General features: G+C 38.1%; 1 protein-coding gene across 3 annotated transcripts in view; it reads right to left on the reverse strand.

The window, feature by feature from the left end:
- Pard3b (par-3 family cell polarity regulator beta) overlaps window positions 1–21513 on the reverse strand; it is a 1018635-nt gene that overhangs the window by 828426 nt on the left and 168696 nt on the right. The gene's annotated exons all lie outside the window — the stretch shown is intronic.

Below are 21513 nucleotides of genomic sequence, written 5' to 3' on the forward strand. Positions count from 1 at the left end.
CACTAAATATATTTGGTCCCCAAGAAATCAGAGTAAAAATTATTAGGGTGAATTCTAATAACCACCATGATGGCTACTGTTACACTGTATTTACTTTCTGAATAAAGTAGACCCTGAACACATGGTGTCATCCCCATGAGTACTTGACATCATAAATCAGAGCTGACCTCAGATCAGAGTATATGTGGAACCTAATCTGATCACATCAGCACCATAAAAACACTTTTTAAGTGCGGGTGGAGAAGTGTAATACAGAGAAAAAAGGTGCGGAAGTGCTTTCCAAGTGCTGGTGGTCTGGAAATAGTAGAGGGAACTGGCTATATTTTGATGTAGAGAGTGGCCCTGGGCAATAGTCAATGAAGATATAGTGACCTCTCTTTTGAGGTCTCTCAAGAAGAGCTCAGCTTGATGCAAATTTTGACCCTGTGCAGTAAAAATACAAACCCAGTTCACTCTGCCCAGTCTGCTAACCCACAGGTCTCTGCAAGAAACTGCTTTTTTTTTAGAAGCTAATTTTATGGAAATATGGTATTCAGCAATGTAAATCTAACAAACTATACCCTTATCTTACTGGGTCTACATGAAAAATAAGAATGCAAGTTTTAATTTTGTGTATTAAACTTGCTATTCTTTTCTATTTAAATTATTCTTAATTAAAATGTCAGTTAACCTTCTGTGTTTAACAGAAACACTAGCACACTGACAGATCAATCCCCTTCCCTTATATCACAGCCTAAGTGTTATAGCTGAGGACAGATTAGGAATAGAAAATAAATAATGACCACACCTTGTTATGTGGCCGCCCCATGAAGAAACTGAATGTTATAGAGGCTCTTGGATATATCCCAGAACAAGTTTAGGTCTTCTACTTTGTATCACTTTAAGGGAAAAAAGAACTAAAGATGAATGCTCATATATCTTTTACCTAGATTTAACAATCTTCTGCCCCTGAAGCTTTGGCTATGGGCAAATGCTTATTGTTTTCTTTCTTTCTTTCTTTCTTTCTTTCTTTCTTTCTTTCTTTCTTTCTTTCTTTCTTTCTTTCTTTCTTTCTTTCCTCTCTCTCTCTCTCTCTCTCTCTCTCTCTCTCTCTCTCTCTCTCTCTCTCTCTCTCTCTCTCTCTCTCTTTCTTTCTTTCTTACTTTTGACAGGGTTTCTCTGTGTAGCCCTGGATGTCCTGGAACTCACTCTGTAGACCAGGCTCACCTCAAACTCAGAAATCTGCCTGCCTCTGCCTCCCAAGTGCTGGGATTAAAGGCATGCACCACCACCACCCTGTTTTCTGCTTCTTAATCAAAGTGACAGCAGAGAGCATGAGAAGCCACCATACCTCTCCTGAACATAAGGACAGTCTTTTCAGAATGGCATTAGGTTAAAAATAAATGTTTTTGTGCAACGCAAGATTCATATTATCACCATGTCCCAAGATGACACTTACTCTTTATCCACCTTCCAGAATCCAGTGCCCTTGCTCATTCAGTAGCACTTCAAATCAAAAGCCAGATCCCTGATTTTCTTAGTTTTGTTTTTGGTTTCTGACCTAGCATTTTAACAAGTCCAGCCTAATTATCTTGGAGAAAGTTCTCTTTTGAGGATATTGTCAGTCATTAATTTGCAGAATAAACATGTTCCTCTACTCTTATATTTCTGTAAACAGAAACATAGATTTACATATTGCTTGAGTTTACTCTCAAGTTAAAACTATGGACATAAACAAAACACAGGAGCTGAAAGCAAAATACACATGTATCCATCTGCCTACTGCTGGTAACACACACTTTGGTAAGGCATGTGGATCACTGGATCAAAGGAAACATTTTATCCAGTGAATGTCTCCAGTAACCTGTAACATAATTATCTTCCTTTCCAGTTATCCCTCAGGTGGTTATCTTGGTCACTGAGAGCTACAAATTGCAACAATTACTACTTTAAAGATTTTGAAGATGGTGATATTGTAAAATCTTTAGTTTATTAACTGTTAAACTGCTAAAAGTTTCTTTTCTTTGTGAACTTGTTTTTTTTAAATGTACCCCAAATCTATCTTCCCTCATATCCATCATGGTCATATGTTTAAAGCATTCAATTAATGGCTAATTAGCATGTATAAAGTTCTTATTGAGTTCAATGGTAAATGTTGACATCTGGCACTGATATACAGTTCTGAGGCCATCAGCACGTGTATCACACAATTTACTTATTTTCTTAATAGCAAGTAGACAGGAGTTGTTTCCACTTTAACTTATTTTAATGTTGCTATAATATTTACATCTTTGTAGTTTGGTTTTTTTTTTTTTAATTTTTTTATTCGATATAATTTATTTACATTTCAAATGATTTCCCCTTTTCTAGCCCCCCACTCCCCGAAAGTCCCGTAAGCCCCCTTCTCTTCCCCTGTCCTCCCACCCACCCCTTCCCACTTCCCCGTTCTGGTTTTGCTGAATACTGCTTCACTGAGTCTTTCCAGAACCAGGGGCCACTCCTCCTTTCTTCTTGTACCTCATTTGATGTGTGGATTATGTTTTGGGTATTCCAGTTTTCTAGGTTAATATCCACTTATTAGTGAGTGCATACCATGATTCACCTTTTGAGTCTGGGTTACCTCACTTAGTATGATGTTCTCTAGCTCCATCCATTTGCCTAAGAATTTCATGAATTCATTGTTTCTAATGGCTGAATAGTACTCCATTGTGTAGATATACCACATTTTTTGCATCCACTCTTCTGTTGAGGGATACCTGGGTTCTTTCCAGCATCTGGCAATTATAAATAGGGCTGCTATGAACATAGTAGAGCATGTATCCTTATTACATGCCGGGGGAATCCTCTGGGTATATGCCCAGGAGTGGTATAGCAGGATCTTCTGGAAGTGAGGTGCCCAGTTTTCGGAGGAACCGCCAGACTGATTTCCAGAGTGGTTGTACCAATTTGCAACCCCACCAGCAGTGGAGGAGTGTTCCTCTTTCTCCACACCCTCTCCAACACCTGCTGTCTCCTGAATTTTTAATCTTAGCCATTCTGACTGGTGTAAGATGAAATCTCCGTAACTGTGCTTTTATGTGGACAGTTATCTGTGGATTAATAATAGAATTACTTAATGAACACAGATGTAATATCATAGAATATCAATGTCCAGCAATGACAGAACTCAAAAGGCTAATGTAGAAAAAATGTGAAGCCACCTTGAGATGCATAATAAAGCCATGTGCAAAAAAAGAGGAAAAAGAAAACAAAGTTCATCCAAAGTGATTAGACCATTCTGAACTGCCTAGTACTACAGATAATTCCCTACTTCACAATATCCTTATTTTAATCATTCATTTTAATTTTAGCTATTTTACTAAAATACTCACATTACTTTTGTTTCATTTTGCTTTTTCCTATGACTTTAGATATAAACTATGATTTTATATATATATATATATATATATATATATATATATCCATCATAATCAATGTTATAATCTAGTTGTCTTTAATGTTCAAATTCCCAGGCCTCCATTTAGTAGACTTCTGTTGACTTTCAAGTTGATCTCATTAGAGTGGCTATAATTTAGCTCAAGTGGGGAAGTAAACTTCTTAGGTTCAACTTGTATTTTACCTGTGTTATATAAATACTTCTCATGAAAGAAAATAATTCAATAGTTATTGTCCTGATATCATGGTGTCACGTGGTATGCTAGGACCAAAATGGAAGTCCAAGTACAGGTCACTATAAGGGGATTTCTTGTCTTTGTTGTAAAGTCTGGCCAAAAGGCAGAATTTAGGTACCTCTATGCAAAAAACAAACAAAAACTTCTGTATCAAAACAGGCATTGTCTCCAATATTCTATCCTCAAAAAAGCCTTGCTCTGGTATGTGAAGATGCCATCTATATATTGATAGTAATATCAACTTAGTACAGGTATCCATAATTAAGACAGATACTCCTAAAAGAGGCAGGGTTTTTTTTTAGCATTTTTTATTGATATATTTTTATTTACATTGCAAATGATTTCCCCTTTTCTGGGTCTCCACTCCTCGCAAGTCCAATAAGCCCTCTTCTGTCCCCCTATTCTTCCATCCACCCCTTCCCACTTCCCTGTTCTGGAATTCCCCTTTACTCTTGCACTGAGTCTTTCCAGAACCAGGGGCCACTCCTCCATTCTTTTTGGACATAATTTAATTTGTGGATTATGTCCTGGGTATTCAAAGTTTCTAGGCTAATATCCACTTATCAGTGAGTGCATACCAGGATTGATCTTTTGAGAGTGGGTTACCTCATTTAATATGATGTTCTCCAGCTCCATCCATTTGTCTAAGAATTTCATGAATTCATTGTTTCTAATGGCTGAATAATACTCCATTGTGTAAATATACCAGATTTTTTGTATCCATTCCTCCCTTGAAGGACACCAAGTTCTTTCCAACTTCTGGCTACTACAAATAGGGCTGCTATGAACATAGTGGAGCATGTGTCCTTATTGCATGCTGAAGAATCCTCTGGATATATGCCCAGTAGTAGTATAACAGGTCCTCAGGAAGTGACATGCCCAGTTTTCTGAGGAACTGCCAGACTGATTTCCAAAGTGGTTGCACCATCTTGCAATCCCACCAGCAGTCGAAGAGTGTTCCTCTTTCTCCACATCCTCGCCAACACCTGCTGTCTCCTTAGTTTTTGACAAAAGAGGCAGTTTTTCCTAAAACAAGTATAGTCTCAAGCTTCTACCTGGAAGAGGAGGAGTTTGGGAAGGAAGAGAAAAAGTACCCTTACTTCCTTCTTTGGTGACTATTCAAACCTCCAACCAAATAAAAAGGTAACAAATTAAGTCTACTAATACTTTCCTACCCAAGTAGCAAAATATTGCATATCAGAGCACTGGAAACACAGAAGACCACAGGGTAGATAAAAACCTGCTGTTTATTTTTCTAGCTCCTGCTCAGGAGCCATCTTCCTGGGGGGCCATCTCCCTGCTGTTGCTTATTCATTCACTCTCAGTGCTATCTGAGAATCCACTTTCTTAAGCCAGGCTGCATCCATCCCTTCTGTGGACAGCAATGGAACACAGGGCACATAAGGAAAGGAAATGATTGCTTACCTTTTCCTCCAGTTGTATGCTTTCAGATATGAAAACTTGAAGTTGTTCTTTGTGTGTGTTTGTGTGTGTGTGTGTGTGTGTGTGTGTGTGTGTGTCTGAAAGCAACTTCTCATAAACACCATCTGGATAAAGACAGGAGAGTGGCTTACAGGTAAATTACTCCTCTAGAAGACAAACTACCTTGGTGGAAGTGGAGATCAGAAAGGCCTGTGGCTTAGTGAGTCTTTCGCTAACATAAAGAAAAAGATGGCTTGGTGCAGAGGAGGACATCAGCGGCAGGCCATTCCCCACAGCTGCTCACATCTTAGGAAGCTGCTGCAGCTAACTGCAACCGATCTGCATGGAAGAGGCTCTCCTACTTACTATACTGTCTAAGAGCTCAAAGACTAAAAAATAAAAATAATATAATTTCTATCTACACCACAAATAATTATATAGTTGGTCTAATTGTACTAAATATAGACAATTTAATGTTATGAAATTATGTTTTTAAAAACCTTAAATTTTATTTTATTACAAAAATTGAATCACATTTCTTGTGAGTGTAATTTGGATTTGGTCAATTACAGGTGCTTCTGTATATGAGCACCTCTAAGATAATTTATTAAATAAAGTTCTAAGATAACCAGGAAGTAGTTATCTCATGCATCTATACTTTATGACAACAGATGAGACCCCAAGAGTCTAGGTTGATTTTTATATAACCTAAGTCACATGAGAGTAAAAACTAAACATGTAATAATTTATAAATCTTCTAACAGTAATTTGTAACTCATCAAAAGAAACACTGTTCTTATATTAGTCAATGACCATCCAACTTTATTTTTATTTTAATCATAGACAGTGGAGACCATAAAGAGACATCAACAATCAATAAAGCTTTTGTTTGATCTTAAATAAATGAATAAGTGGAAATGAAGCATTATATCCTCCTCTGTGGGGTAAGACCCATCAAATAGAAATAAAAACAAAATATCTCAGTCAAGGAGAAAGGACTAGAGTATGAATGGCATCTTAACAGTCTTGTATAAACCAGCATACCACTGTAAAAAGAGGATGAGCAGTTGTCACAAGGATGATGGGCAGGGCTCAGACAGTGCATCATGCTATAACCAAACACCACTCTGCAAAATACTCTACAGCATATCAACGTCCTTGCCTCCTTGCTGACTTCCAGTCTCTTAGATTAATTTCATGTCACTCATCAGATTAAAGTCATTGAAGTCTGCAGGAAGTCTGATTTGGATTCATGTTAAATTACAGTCATGAAAAAGGAAAACACAACAGAGCAGAATTTGCCATCCTCTATAGCACCAAATGGTACAAAGAGATGATGGGCCCTGCAGCTTGGCAGTTACATAGCTGTATCATTGTCCTTTATGCATGCCCCAAAGGAGCACAAAGGTGCAACCTACCATAGAGACTCTTGGTGGCAGCTGAGACTGAACTGTTCAATGTTTTTTTAACACAGAGAAGACACCCTTTATTATCTCAGGAGAGCCTTCTGAATGTCACCACACAATTGTTTTTCTTCTGAGAGAAAGAAGCCTCTACTATTGATTTGTTTAAAAAATCTCTTCACTTATCTACTAAATACCTTTTGGAGGGATCACATAAGCATAAGAAACAAAACTAAGCACTCTTCCATCCTGAGGTCTTGCAGCCACCTGAGACTTGTGAATGACATAGCTTTGCTATATATGACAAAAGACAATGACACAGGAAACTTTCTTACAATGGAATGTGACCATGCTACAGTAATGAATGACATATATGCATATCCTACCATATACCAGCATGGAAAAGGTTTTGACTGGAGAAAGAAATGAAAGATTTACATAAAAATATAGAAAAGGTGGGAAAAAATCAATAATCAAAAGAATCAGATCAGTTTTAACTATTTTGTTTTTCTATAAAAGAGTATAAAGTAAACCCCAGACCAACCCCTCCCAAATGACTTATTAAAATGTTTCAATCCACCCCCACCCCCACCCCCAACCCCACCCCCACCCCCACCAAACAAGCCTTGTGGGTCCATTTAATGTTGCCCAAATACTCATAGGCATGGGGCCAGACCTGGAGTGTGGCTGATAAAAACAGTGACACTCCATTGGAGAAAACTGGTTTTCCCCTTCCTAGCAGGTATTAATTGCAGACAGCATCCTGAGAAGTGGGACAAGGATTCAACTCCCCTGCTCTGTGCTAGGACCTTGTCTGGCCATGTGTGCTGTCACAGTCTATCAGTTCACATGTATCAGTCTTGATGGCTTTTGAAGATGCTGCTTCCTCGAAGTCATCCCCCACCTTTAGTTCTTTGCCTCCACTTCTGTGTGGATTCCTGAGCCTTGAGAGGAATGTTTGATAAAGACATCTCATTTAGGATGGAGTACTCCAAAGTGTCTCACTCTCTTTACATTGTCCAGGTGTGGATCCCTGTTTAATTATGACCCACTGAAAGAAGCTTGTCTGAGGACAGTTGAGCACCACACTGCCCTTTGTGTACAGCAGTATCCCTAATCCTCTACTCAATGTCCTGGAAAGATTTGAGGCTTCTTTTTCCATCTTCAAATCAGTGCCTTGTCAATAGGTGATTTCTCTTTTGCAGAACTCTTCAATGATTTGCACTGTTGCTAGCAAGCAAAACCAAAGTTCCCAAAGAGATTACAAAAGCATACAGAGAGGATATATGGTGTGAGGCCACCAAGATTACAGAGGCCTCATGTCTATGGACTAAGAAGAGTTTCAGTAGAGTAGACTGGAAATATCAGACAGGAGATACAAAGTTCAAAGGTCATAGAGAAAGAGAAGAAATGATACTAAAAGAACCAGGTGGACTGACTTCCTGTTGAGGTGGGCTCTCTAAGTTCCCTCTCCCTACTGTCAGGCATTTCATCTAAGTCCCGAGAGTCTCTCATCTTCCAGATTTCTGGTGCATTGTGGAGGGTGCCCCCAACATCCTACCCTCCTGAGGTTGCCTGTTTCCATCCTTTCTGCTGGCCCTCACCCAATACCAGGTCAGGTTCCCCTCTCCCCCTTCCCACTCCCCACTCCCCACTCCCCTGTCCACTTTGCCTCCTAAGTCCTTTCCTCGCTCCCCACTTGGTTGACATCCCACAGCCATAACTCTGACCCATAGTTGTTCCTGTCTGAAAGAACTACAGGGATGGAAATGGAGAGGAACCTGAGGAAAAGAAGGTCCATCAATAGGCCCAAAGTGGGATCCAGCTCAAGGGGAGGTTCCAAGGCCTAACACTATTACTGAAGCTATGGAGTACTCAGAAAAATGGACCTTGCACCCAACCAATGCTGCTGACCCCTGTGGAGAATTAGGGAAAGGCTGAAAGAAGCTGAGGAGGAGGGAGATCCTGTAGAAGGACCAGCAGTCTCAATTAACCTGACCCCTGAGATCTCTCAAACACTAGACTACCAAACAGGCACCATACACCAGCTGATTGAGGCCCCCAACACATATACAGTAGGGGACTGTCACCTCTGTGTTCAATCAGAGATGATACACCTAATCCTCAAGAGACTAGCAGCGGCCCCAGGGAGTTTAGAGGTTAGGTGGGGTAGGGGCCAGGGGGGTGGGACTTTCTTATGGAGACAGGGAGTGTGGGAAGGAGGTATGGGACTTGGAACAGTTGGAGCTTAGACCAGCAGGGGAGAGGAATGAAGTCTGGAGTGTAAAAATCATTAATTAATTAATTAATTAAAAAAAAAGAAAAAAGAAAGAGCCAGGTAGAGGGGGAGCCTCGGTGTCAGCATTTCTGAGCTTTCTGTGTATACATTAAGAGCTCTATACTATTGAGTGGGGAACTGAGAACACTTATTCAGGACCCAGTCTTTGGTTTTGTTGTTTTATTTTTTTCTATGAGGTACATAAGATTGTCAACTAAGAGCTCATTGGGTAAGAATAAATCTGGGCTTAGCAGAAACAGTAATGTTTGAAAGCCACCACTAAAATGGACAATAGAAGGAATGAGCGAAATTGCTCGTTTGCTTTCTGAGTGTTCAGCAGCCAGAGGAAAGACAGTAAAATAACAGCAGCAGATGAACTGGCCACAGTTTCTCAGCCTTTGCTCCACAGCCTAAAGCATTGTAGCATCTCAGCTGCCATCTTGAAAATGCAGGACATATGGATAGATGTGAATGAGCCAGGGACTGAACTGGAAATATATTTTAAATTAATACCCTGTTATTTAGTGATGGGTAAGCAATTCTTTATCTTAAAGGCTACATTCTTATTAAAATTACATAACAAAGGGGTATAACCAAAGTTTGAAATCCTTGACACTAACAACATGAACATGAGTTTAAAAATACACATCTCTTTCCTCCATTGAGAGATTTGACTCTTGACAGCAAAGATCTTCCTACCTGTATAGCAGGGCAAATCTATTAAAGGGCTAAGAGGTGGCCCTCCTGTAAAATATCTCTGTTAGTTAACACTAATAGCCAATGTTTCTGTAAACTGCTACTGCTGTGCTCTGCTGCCTGGCTTCCTAGTCAGCACGGTATTTTCCTTCCAACTCAGCTAGTCCATCTCTGATTTGTGCTGTGCAACATGGTCTGCCAGCTACTGCCACATACCACATGTCAAGGGCTATGTGATTTTAGTAAGAAACAATACCAAAAAATTGAAAAAAAATTTTGTGTGTGTGTGTGTGTGTGTGTGTGTGTGTGTGTATGTGTATACCAAGTAATATCCTTAGTGTGTCTGTAAGACTGCCCCCTCATCCTTCTTGTTTCCTAAAGAAATTCTCTTTCCTACTGAGGAATCAGTTTTTTTTTAATTTATTATTCCAAAAGCTATAATTCACACAGAAGAAAGAAGCCTCTAAGGGGAAAAAAAATCTAGATTTCTTTGCCTTCCCTTATATTTAATCAACTGTGGTATTTTAAAAATTCTACTCTAATTCAGTACAGAAATTCCTGTCACTCCATCTATCTACTCTATTATTTATGATTTCTTGTATTTTCCTACTTCCAATTTTTCCTTGCCCTACCTAGGCGCTCCAAATCTAATAACTGTAAATAGACGTGATGAGGCCCAAAGTTCTGTGACTTCTTTCCTTGCTATCACACAGCCAACATCTGCTTTTTTTCTCTCCTACAGCAGGTATGACGAGTGTTACTAACTCTGGCACAAGTGGACTTCCAAGTATAGCTGATCTCCACAACAGGATCATGAACTATGTGAAGGCAGGACAGTATTGACTGTTAATTTGTATCTTATCCTATTCTAGTTCCACACAATTACTTCATAAATAATTAATAGCCTGGTTATCTAAGGACCACCTCATCAAGATACACTGCATGTCTATTATGCAACCCCAAATGTTTTAGACAATCAGGGGGGGATTCCTGGAAGGAAATTTTAACTATTCAGTGATGACAGAGGTCACACTAAACAGTGAAAATCAAATTTATACTGACTAAGAAAGCAATAATTTATAGTTAGGGAATACCTGGATGAATGACACAAATAATTAATTCTAAAGTACATTCTTGCTGTGAATACATTACTGACGATTGCTCCATGAGGGGCATGGAATCCATAAAAGACTTCAGTATGAAGCAGCCATAACATTAGAAACAATTGTGTTTTTAAAACATCATACTAATTACTTGCTAGTGTCTTCTAAGAAAAAGGCAAGCTAAAATGCAAAAGAGATAAAAAGAAGCTAAATATTAGGATTTTGATTAGCAAACAGTACTTGAAAATATGAATGATTGCCAATCAAAATTTTCTTAATAAAAACAACTCTAGCTGCTGCTCTTTTAAGGAGAATGAAGGCAACAGATAATGCAAAGTAATTTGGATTATCAAAGGCACTGCCACTGTCACCAATGAAAGTAACACATGGGGTTTCTCACCAGGAGCAGAAAATAATGAGACCAGTATTAAAAAAAGCATTAGCCATAAGGCTGGTAATTTTAAGAACAACATTTTTCATGTTCTTGTTTTATGCCCAGAAGGCATATAAGAACTCGATATCAGCAAATTTATTTCTTGCATAGGAAAAAAAAATCCAACAGTATTTCTTGCCTGAAGAAATTTGGAATTTGTTCTTGGGTCACATTAACACATCAATCACCTTATGTTAGCCTCCTTCAGAAGGTTTTAGCTGGTCAGTGTAGTTTATGGTCACCTCAGCTGGTTTCTCCCATGATTACCACACTTTATTTCTTTCGCTGCTTCCTGCAGGCCTTCCAGTGAGCAGCTTTTCATGGATGGCTCTTCGCCATGACAGATGTTCAGACATGATTGACAGCATTAAAGACAAGACCACTTCTGATTTCCCTTAGTAGAAGAAAGCAGCTTCAAACTATACAGTTCTATATAAAAGCTAAATTTGGCACAAAAGTACAGTCCTCAAAATATACAATGATAAGAATTTTTTACCTGGTATAGTAGAGGATGAAAAAAATCTCTTAAACCAAATGGCAACATCTTCCTGCTTGTCCTTTAGAGAACTTGAAATTTTCACTTTACTAAGGAATATAACTTAACCTAACTCATTTTCTAAAACTGTAAAATTATACAAATATGGTAAATATGGATAAAAGACATGATATTTGATTGATTCAGAGCAACACATAAATTCTTTCCAAATGTATTATCTTTATATTAATTAATTAAAGTTTCATAAGCAAAGCCAATAATTAACACTGGCTGAGTTACCATAAAATGAGTCTACTAAGATTCCACTATGAAAATAAGCTAAAAGATTTTACCTATAACTAATAATTCTTTCAAGAAAATTAAAGTAGCTGATACAAGAAATATGTTCTTGCATATTAATAAGTGGCCAAATGGCTATGTGAAAATACCAACCAATAACTTATCAGAAATAGGAAAAAATGTCAAAAATTCAAACAATAAATTTCATATTCCAATGGTCACATTCATTTTGATGAAAGACCACCTACTTCAGTACTAATTCCCAAGGGCTCTCCTTGACCCACTAATTTCATCCAAACATGTTGGGAACCAGAGAGCTTGGCTCAACGCCCCAAGCTGAGCTGTTTGCACAGGTTTCTTGAGAGCAAAACATCCCGTGGCTTAGCTTGATTCCTGCCTTCCCACCCAGTGTGGTACGGACTTCCCAGGTGCCTGACCTATGACTATAATTGTTTTTTCCTGTTTCCTTCCCTGGCCTCTAGTATATATATTGCTGGTCTCTCAGTAAAGCTTTGGCATTCTCCTTGCAGAATGACCCGTGTCTGTGTCTACGCCTGATACTCGGTACCATGGCAACGCGGGCGCTGTCAAATGGAGGTTCCACCGAGATCGGGAAAGAGAGGAGCACCTAACTTTCCAAGGATCGTTCCAAGAAAAGCCGGCAGGCGAAAGGAAGAGGAACATATTGGGGAATATATGTTGCAAGAAACAAAGTAAAAGTGAGTACAGGATGGCGCCATGGGGATAACAAGTTCCACCTTAAAATTGGTGGATCATCTGGTGGTTCTGCTTAGTTAACAGGTATTGGGTTCAAGGTTAAAACAGCTAGGCTGTGATAGCAAATTGGGATGGTGAATTTTATTAGGCACATTGTCAGCAGTCTAAAACTGCATCAGGCAAGAGGAATGGGGCATAAAATAAAATAAAATAAAAAGTAAAAGACAAAAAACAGATTTTAGAAACATGGAAGAGAAAGAGAAAGAGAGAAGGAAAATGGGTTCAAAACTCTCTTAGGGACAAGGGGAAACAAGGAGACGTCCTGTTTCCTCTATGGACCCTACTGGAGATATTATTAGTACTGGTTACAAGTGCTTTTTCCTCTCTATGTATTGTCTTTGGTGCACCAATTTGTCCACATGTGTATGTCCTTGTTTTGTTGTTTGAATGATGGTCCTATGTTTCATGTTGAAAAGAAAAAATGGTACAAACTTTATTTCATGTTGAAAAGAAAAATTGATAAAAACTTTATCTACTGGAGGTCCATCTCTTGATCCAGTCTCAGTTTACACAGCAGAGACTGATTTAAGCTAGAGAAAAGCTGCTTTTAAAAGGGCCAGCAGCTTCTCAAGTTCTAGGGTAAGTAGGCTGATGGTTATTTCTCCTATTGGGTACAAAGTGCTTTTTCTCTTGAAATTGCAGCTAGAAAAAAAAAATTTGGTTTAAATTTATAAGATTCATGTAGTTGCTTCATTTTTGTTTCTGATTGGTCTTAAAGGTATAAGTATGTTTTGCATGTCTTGACTATAGAATATTGGCTTATGAGTTATTGGGCATGATTGAAAATTATTACATTGGTAACAAAAAGTTAGTTTAAAACTGGTAACTCGGGGTTGGAGTTATATTAAACAACAACACATGGCATGACCCAACCCAGGAAAAACAGGCCTCTAAGATACTTCTAAATTGGCATAATATTTTATGTAATTCTTATCCTAGAAATTAGACTTATAAGGCATAAGATTTAAAACAATGTCTTTTTAATGAGGTATTATAAGTTGTACTGTCATGCATTCAAACATAAGAACTTGCAGACAGACATTGGAAAGCTGCGAAGAAGTCAGAGGGTTTAGTAAAATGGAAAGAGTTATCTTCAGGAGTTTGGAGAGGTCCTGATCCAGTGTTGGTCAGGACAAGAGGTTCTGTTTCTATTTCTCCTAAAGACACAGAAAGTCCTATCTGGGTTCCTGAGCACTGTGTGCGTTCTGTCATTATGAACACTGGTACAGATAGAAACTCACTGGAGCTTTGTGGAAAATCCACCAGTCCTGATGCCAGTAGGGATAAGAAGTACTGTGTGGCCAGTTGTGTACTCTACTAATAGGACTACAGAGAAGTCTGCAGCTAAATTAGAAGTAGGACAGAGTAATATTACCTTACATCTTATATTAGAGAATAGTTTATGCTAGATAGAACTTCATTTCCTGACTCCTGTATTGTGCTTTGCAATGATTCCTTGAATACTAAACCATGTGTTTTAGTTCCATTCTTCTATAGTTTGAAAAGTCTCTAATGAAGAGAAAGAAGACAAGAAGAAATTGAATTGTTCTAGCAGATTGTGTGTACTGACAAACTACTGAGAGTATGAAGATGCTGCTGTGGTTGAAGAGTTCCTGGAATTGTGTCTATGCCTCTAAATAATGAAGGGAGATTCCCTGTCACCTTGTATTGCCATCAGAGAGACTTTGGCATTATTGCCACCCCTGATTAAAAAAGGTCTGGGTCTATGGCACTGGGGTTTTTGGCTTGTGGAGCTGCCACACTGGGATTGTTCCTGCTAAACTGTATGTGCAAACAACAAAACCAGTCCAGAGCAGTAACTGAACAAGTGCTTAGGCACAGGATAATACGTCTGCTCAAATTTGGCTCAGCCTGTAACGAGAATAGTCTATGATGGGCAACACCTCTGCAGTACACACCAGCCTAAGACAGGGGCTCTGGGACTGGCAGAGATTCCCAGAGATGGGTAATGGGAGTTGGACGGAAGGTGCCCTAAGACAGACGCTATTCATTCTTAAAAAAATAAAAAAAGGGGGAGTTGTTGGGAACCAGAGAGCTTGGCACAATGCCCCCAGCTGAGCTGTTTGCACAGGTTTCTTGAGAGCAAAACATCCCATGGCATAGCTTGATTCCTGCTTTCCTGTCCAGTGTGGTACGGACTTCCCAGGTGCCTGACCTATGACTATAATTGTTTTTTCCTGTTTCCTTCCCTGGCCTCTAGTATATATATTGCTGGTCTCTCAGTAAAGCTTTGGCATTCTCCTTGCAGAATGACCCATGTCTGTGTTTTTTGTTAATCCCCCAGGCCTACGACAGATACTTGGTACCATGGCAGCAGGGGCGCTGTCACAAACAGAATAAAAAGAAGCAGGGGAAGTGGAAATCATGAAGTCTGCACATTCTCAAGTAACCAAGAAGCAACTAAACAGCTTCCTGTCCACATTGAAAGGATGCTTCAACTGGCCATCTCATAATTGGTGCATAACAAGCCTGCTAATGTGCACAGTTTCAGTGTTCATGGAAGTGTTACTAGTTCCCCATCTTTACTAAGATTCAAAATAATACCATGTACAATAGATGAACGAAAAAGATTACGAAGGGCAGGGCTCCCAGAACCTGACCTGTAGGTCAAAACCTCTATCAGCCTGCGTTGACTTGGACTTCTTGCTCATCAAGCATCCTGGACATGGAAGCCAGTGATGCTCCCTTCACATAAAGAAAAATGATCCCAAAGGCATAACCGCATGACTATCCACAAAAGCATCTGAGGGCCTCCTGTGTGTAAATTACAGCACAAGTTAATTCAGTACTACTAATACATAAGAAGTTATCATTAAGGAAACATTTGTCAGCCAGATATGGCTAGATTACACTACTCCCAAAATGCAAACTAGACATTCTTAAAAATTTTATTTTGTGCTATTGCAAAGTCATAACAATTTCCACTTTATAAAACAACGTCTTAACCAACAAAGCAGAAGAATTAACTTTCTACCAACTAAGTATAAGTTCTAATACGTCTCATTGGTTGTACAGTTACTTAAATCAACTTAGTTTATAAAATTGAGAAAATAATGCTATTGGAAGTATGTCTGTTTCTTCAATTTCAATTAATTGCTTAGGATTTAAATTCCAATATCCAGACAATGGATGAATTATTTATTCTTTGAGTGCTTGTGTAGTAGACAGTAGAAATGTCAGTGTGACTCCCTAGAGCTGGCAGTCACTCTGTACACAGTAGTTCTTATGGAACTGGAAATACAGTGGATAGAAAGAAGAGAGTCACACACAACCCAAAGTCCCCAAGAACAGTGGCCAAATTTCAAACTATCATCTACAATGAGAATTTTACAAGGACCAACAACAATGTAGAATTAATATAATGCTATATATTTTACTCTAAATAGTCAAAACATAACAGTTGCCAAAATGTGTTTGTCAGCTTTAATGAATTTCCTTTTTGTTTTTAAATGTTAGGATGAATTTTAATGAAAATTAGTTTTGATACCAACAAGAATATTCTCTTTGCATTGTAAGTAGTAAGTCATAGATTCAAAGTTCAATTGTAAATGAGAGGTGTCATGTTATAGTCAGCCTCGATTTGTATTAATATTGACTCACATTTCTAGTCAAACGCAACTGATCTAAAACATGCTATATTTTTCTATGAGACAGTAATCAGGAGAGTTGCCCCTTTACAGCAGCCCTTTTAGACTCTGGAGAAAGTCCTCCACTTTACCTCCCTCAAGACGCTGCCTGACTCTTCCAAGCTTTATTTAATACGTGCCTCCTGCAGGCATCTCTAACTTCACGCTAACTAGTCTCCTGCTCTATCTCTATCTTCTCTTTGCTTTTAATTTATTCTAAATAATTTTTTAGTAGTAATCACAGAATTTGTGACCATAATAATGTATTTATGCAGAGGAAAGTTCATTTTGGCTTTTGCTTATAAAGGTTTCAAACCAAAATTTTTTATGGCTCCTTTTCATGTGATGGTGTTGCATTGTGGCAAAAAATGTGCAGTATAGGAAAAAAAAACACTCACCTCATGAGTATTAGGCCTAGTCTCCTAAAAATTCTGTGAATTCCAGAAAGCTCCATCATGGGCACCATAGCTTTAATTCATGAATGTTTGGGAAACATTTAATATCCAAAGAATAGATGTGTGTCAAGTTTTAATTGTAAGCAGAAATCATTATCCTCCGAGGTTTTTTTCTATATTCTTTGTTTACATTCCAAATGATTTCCCCTTTCCTAGATCCCCCCCTCCCCATATGTCCCATAAACCTTCTTCTCTCCATCCATTCTCCAATTACCTCCAACCTTGGTTTAATAATAATAAAACTAATAAACTTTTAGCTGTGTACTAACTATAGCTAGAAACTATCATTTTGTTCATAGCCTCCCTTGCAGCTACATAATTTTATACAGACTGGAATGCTGATTCAGATTCAAGTATATCTAGTGTGGCATATTGTCTAGCGGTTGTAGAATTCAAGTTGGGTAGAGAGCCAAGAGCCTGTCTTGATATATTATAAACATGAATGTATCAAAAAATAGTAGTAACTGGAAATTACAACTAATGCATAATACAGTAATGAGAAAGGCATCTAAATAAATTAGGATGCTAGCTTCTATTTCTAATGCTACCTTCTGCTCATACTTCTATATTATATAAAACCTAAGGGTCTATCTTATTCCAGCCAGTTATCTGGCCTGTGTGAAGGCAAGACAATATAAGCAAATGCATCTAAAAGATAAGACTAAAATACACCAATTGCTTGCCATTGACTTGGGGCCCCAGATAAGATTTCTGTTCTATTGTCTTGGGACAGGATTGTCTGATCAAGGTTACTAGACAATGTGTTTGTTTGTTTTTTCCTGTTTCAAAGTTCAAGTTTCACTTCAACTTCTTGTACTCCATCAAGAACTTATGAAGAACAAAGAAATTAATTGACCATTTTTCTTTTGCAGTCATGAACTACCCAATTCCTCTTGCATATTTTAATGCAAGTTACTAAATGTTACCTTTTCTTCTGATTGGTTGATAACTTCAATCACTATTTTTTTTCTTTTTTAAAAAAATTTAGGTATATTCTTTATTTACATTTCAAATGTTGTTCCCTTTCCTGGTTCTTCCCCATCCCGAAAATCCCATAAGCCATCACCCCTTACCCAATCACGCCCCTCCCCCCCCTGCTTCCCTGTCCTGGTATTACACTATGGTATCAAGTATTTACAGGACCAAGGGACTCTCCTCCCTTTGGGGTCTAACAAGACCATCCTCTGCTGCCAATGTGTCTGTAGCCATGGGTAACTCCATGTGTACTCTTTGGTTGATGGTTTTGTCCCCGAGAGCTCTGGAAGTATTGGGTGACTCATATTGTTGTTCCTCCTGTGGCACTGCAAACCCCTTCAGCTCCTTGGGTCCTTTCTCTAGCTCCCCCATTGGAGACCCTGTGCTCAGTTCAATGACTGGCTGAGAGTGTCCCCCTCTGTATCTGTCATGCTCTAGGAGAGCCTCCCAGGTGATAGCTATATCTGCCTCTGGTCAGTCAGCACTTGTGGGCACCCACAATAGTATTTAGGTTTTGTAACTGTATATAGGATGCATCCTTGGGTGGGGTAGTCTCTGGATAGTCTTTCCCTCAGACTCTGCTCAACCTTTGTCTTTGTATCTCCTTTTTCCCCCTTTCTACAAAGGACCCAAGGATCCATGCTTTGTTATTCCTCTTTCTTGGGCATCATTTGATATGTGAATTGTGTCTTGGGTATTCCAAGCTTCTAGGCTAATATCCACTTATCAGTAAGTGTATACCATGAGCATTCTTTTGTGATGGGGTAACCTCACTCAGGATAATATTCTTCAGCTCTATCCATTTGTCTAAGAATTTCATGAATTCATTGTTTTTAATGGCTGAATAGTACTCCATTGTGTATCTATACCACATTTTCTGTATCCATTTCTCTATTGAGGGACATCTGGGTTCTTTCCAGCTTCTGGTTATTATAAATAGGACTGCTATGAACATAGTAGAGCATGTGTCCTTATTACATGCTGGAGGATCCTCTGGGTATATGCCCAGGGGTGGTATAGCAGGATCCTCCAGAATGGTTGTACCAGCTTGCAATCCCACCAGCAGTGGAGGAGTATTCCTTTTTTCTCCACAACCTCTCCAGCACCTGCTGTCTCCTGAGTTTTTTATCTTAGCCATTCTGTCTGGTGTAAGGTGAAAACTCAGGGTTGTTTTGATTTGCATTTTCCTGTTGACTTAGGATGTTGAACAATTCTTTAGGTGCCTCTCAGCCATTTGATATTCCTCAGGTAAAAATTCTTTGTTTAGCTCTGTACCCCAATTCTTGCCCCTGTACCCCATTTTAATAGGGTCATTTGGTTCTCTGGGGTCTAACGTCTTGAGTTCTTTATATATATTGGATATTAACCCTCTGTCTGATGTAGCCTTCCTATACTCAAAGGATAAACAGCCTGAGAAAGAAATTGGGGAAATGATTCCCTTCAAAATAGTCACAAACAATATAAAATATCTTGGGGTGACTCTAACCAAACAGGTTAAAGTTCTTTATGACAAGAACTTCAAGTCTCTGAAGAAAGAAATTGAAGAGGACCTCAGAAAATGGAAAGATTTCCCATGCTCGTGGATTGGCAGGATTAATATAGTAAAAATGACCATCTTGCTAAAAGCAATATATAGATGCAATGCAATCCCCATTAAAATTCTAACTCAATTCTTCATAGAGTTAGAAAGAGCAATTCGCAAATACATCTGAAATAACAAAAAACTCAGGATAGTAAAAACTATTCTCAACAGTTAAAGAACTTCTGGAGGAATCAGTATCCCAGACCTCAAGCAGTACTACAGAGAAATAGTGTTAAAAAACTGCATGGTATTTTACAGTGACAGGTAGGTAGATCAATGGAATAGAATTGAAGACCCAGAAACAAACCCACACATCTATGGTCACTTGATCTTTGACAAAGAAGCTAAATCCATCCAGTGGAAAAAAAGATAGCCTTTTCAACAAATGGTGTTGGCTCAACTGGCCGCTAGCATGCAAAAGAATGGAAATCGATCCATTCTTATCCCCTTATACTAAGCTCAAGTCCAAGTGCATCACGGACCCACACATAAAACCAGATACACTGAAACTAATAGAAAAGAAACTGGGGAAGAGCATTGACACATAGGCATATGGGAACATTTCCTGAACAGAACACTGATAGCCTATGCCCTAAGGTCAAGAATTGACAAATGGGACCTCATAAAATTACAAAATTTCTGTAAAGCAAAGGATACTGTCAATAAGACAAAATGGCAACCAACAAATTGGGATAAGATCTTTAACTTCAACCACTATTAGAATAATTTAAAAGACACACATCTTATTATGCAATGTTTTACAGGCCAAATACAAAAAAAAACAAAAATAAAAACAAACAACAACAACAACAACAAAACACCTCACAGACATGAATGGGAAATGGCAGAGACTGTCAAGCATTCAGGGAATGCCCACGTGATTATGACCATGCTTGGTGCTGTTGTGTTAGTTACTAACCAGCTCCAGGACAACAATGCATGCATTCTTGTGGCTGTTAACATAGTTTAAAATTTTAAGAAAGAAATATGTATTAGTTTTAAATTAGCACTATTAAGACACATACCAATCTGTCTGATTACACAGAAATGAACTTTATAAATTCTTGCACAGAATAAGACAGAAACTGACCAAGAAAAAGTAAAATCTCAAAAGTAGGAACTTTTGGAGGCAATATTTAATAAACATACATTGCATTTTTGTACTTATAAAGGGAGCAGAGAGGAGCAATATGAATGGATTCAATGTTAGAAATTATTTGCAACTACAAAATCATTCTTAAATATTCTTGTTACCCATTATTTTATATAGACAAGAGAAATTCAGGTGACTACTTATTATATATAACTATTCCTGTGAAAAGGTAAGTTCTTACCTATTTGGAAGTACATTAAAATAAAAAGTCAATATACCACCTCTGGCTTTCTTTAGTTATTATTTCAGTGTAATTGAAAATAATGAGTCAAATACTTCTCTGAATTAAGTTTGCTAACATGCAATAACTGTAAGAAAAAGGAAAAATGAAGTAACCAGAAGGTTAGATGTCATTAAAACTCTGCATATTTTTATCAAAATTACAAGTTTTTAAGTAAAAACACATTATTTCACACAGCATTACAGTGAATTAAATTAGCAGTTAATTTACACTTTAAAGATATCTACTAATAAGATGATCAAAGATTTTCATCACTCATATTTCTCTCTCTTCAAATAGAGCTTTAATTTAAAATATGAACAGACGAGCATTTGAAGGCACTTGGCCTTAATTCCTCAACTATTTGCTAATCCACAAGGCTTTGAAAACATCCCACAGTCTACATGTATTCTCCATTAGCTTTGCTTGCTATGAAATAATTGCTCCATTATAACTATTATAACAGACTACCTCTAACTAAAGTAATCCATAAGATGTGCCTTTTAGAAGTTTCATTAGAAGCATGCTCTTAAAAATAAATCCAGATATTAAGAATGGAGATCAACACTGTAAGAGTGACTATAAATAGACCCTTTTTAAATCTGTTAGTAAACTCTCTCAGATAATTAACTATTGTCTCCCTACTGGATCAAAAAAAAAAGTTCCCAATTTATATTTTATTCATGGCTATATACCTAACCAAATTGTCTTGATCAGAGTAAACTTTACAGATTTTAATTAAATGAGCACATCATGAGTAATCACAATTAAAAGTCAATGGTATACACACATGGTATACGCCCCCCCATACACATACCTTAGTGCCTAATTCATCGATGCAGATTCATGGGCAGATGTACACATCATATGATTTACCAAAACAATAGAGTTGACCAAGAATGTTCATATTCTCAATGTAACTAAGAACTTATTTGGCTGATAGA

Source organism: Apodemus sylvaticus, chromosome 9 (assembly GCF_947179515.1).
Source record: "Apodemus sylvaticus chromosome 9, mApoSyl1.1, whole genome shotgun sequence".
Taxonomy (NCBI): domain Eukaryota; kingdom Metazoa; phylum Chordata; class Mammalia; order Rodentia; family Muridae; genus Apodemus; species Apodemus sylvaticus.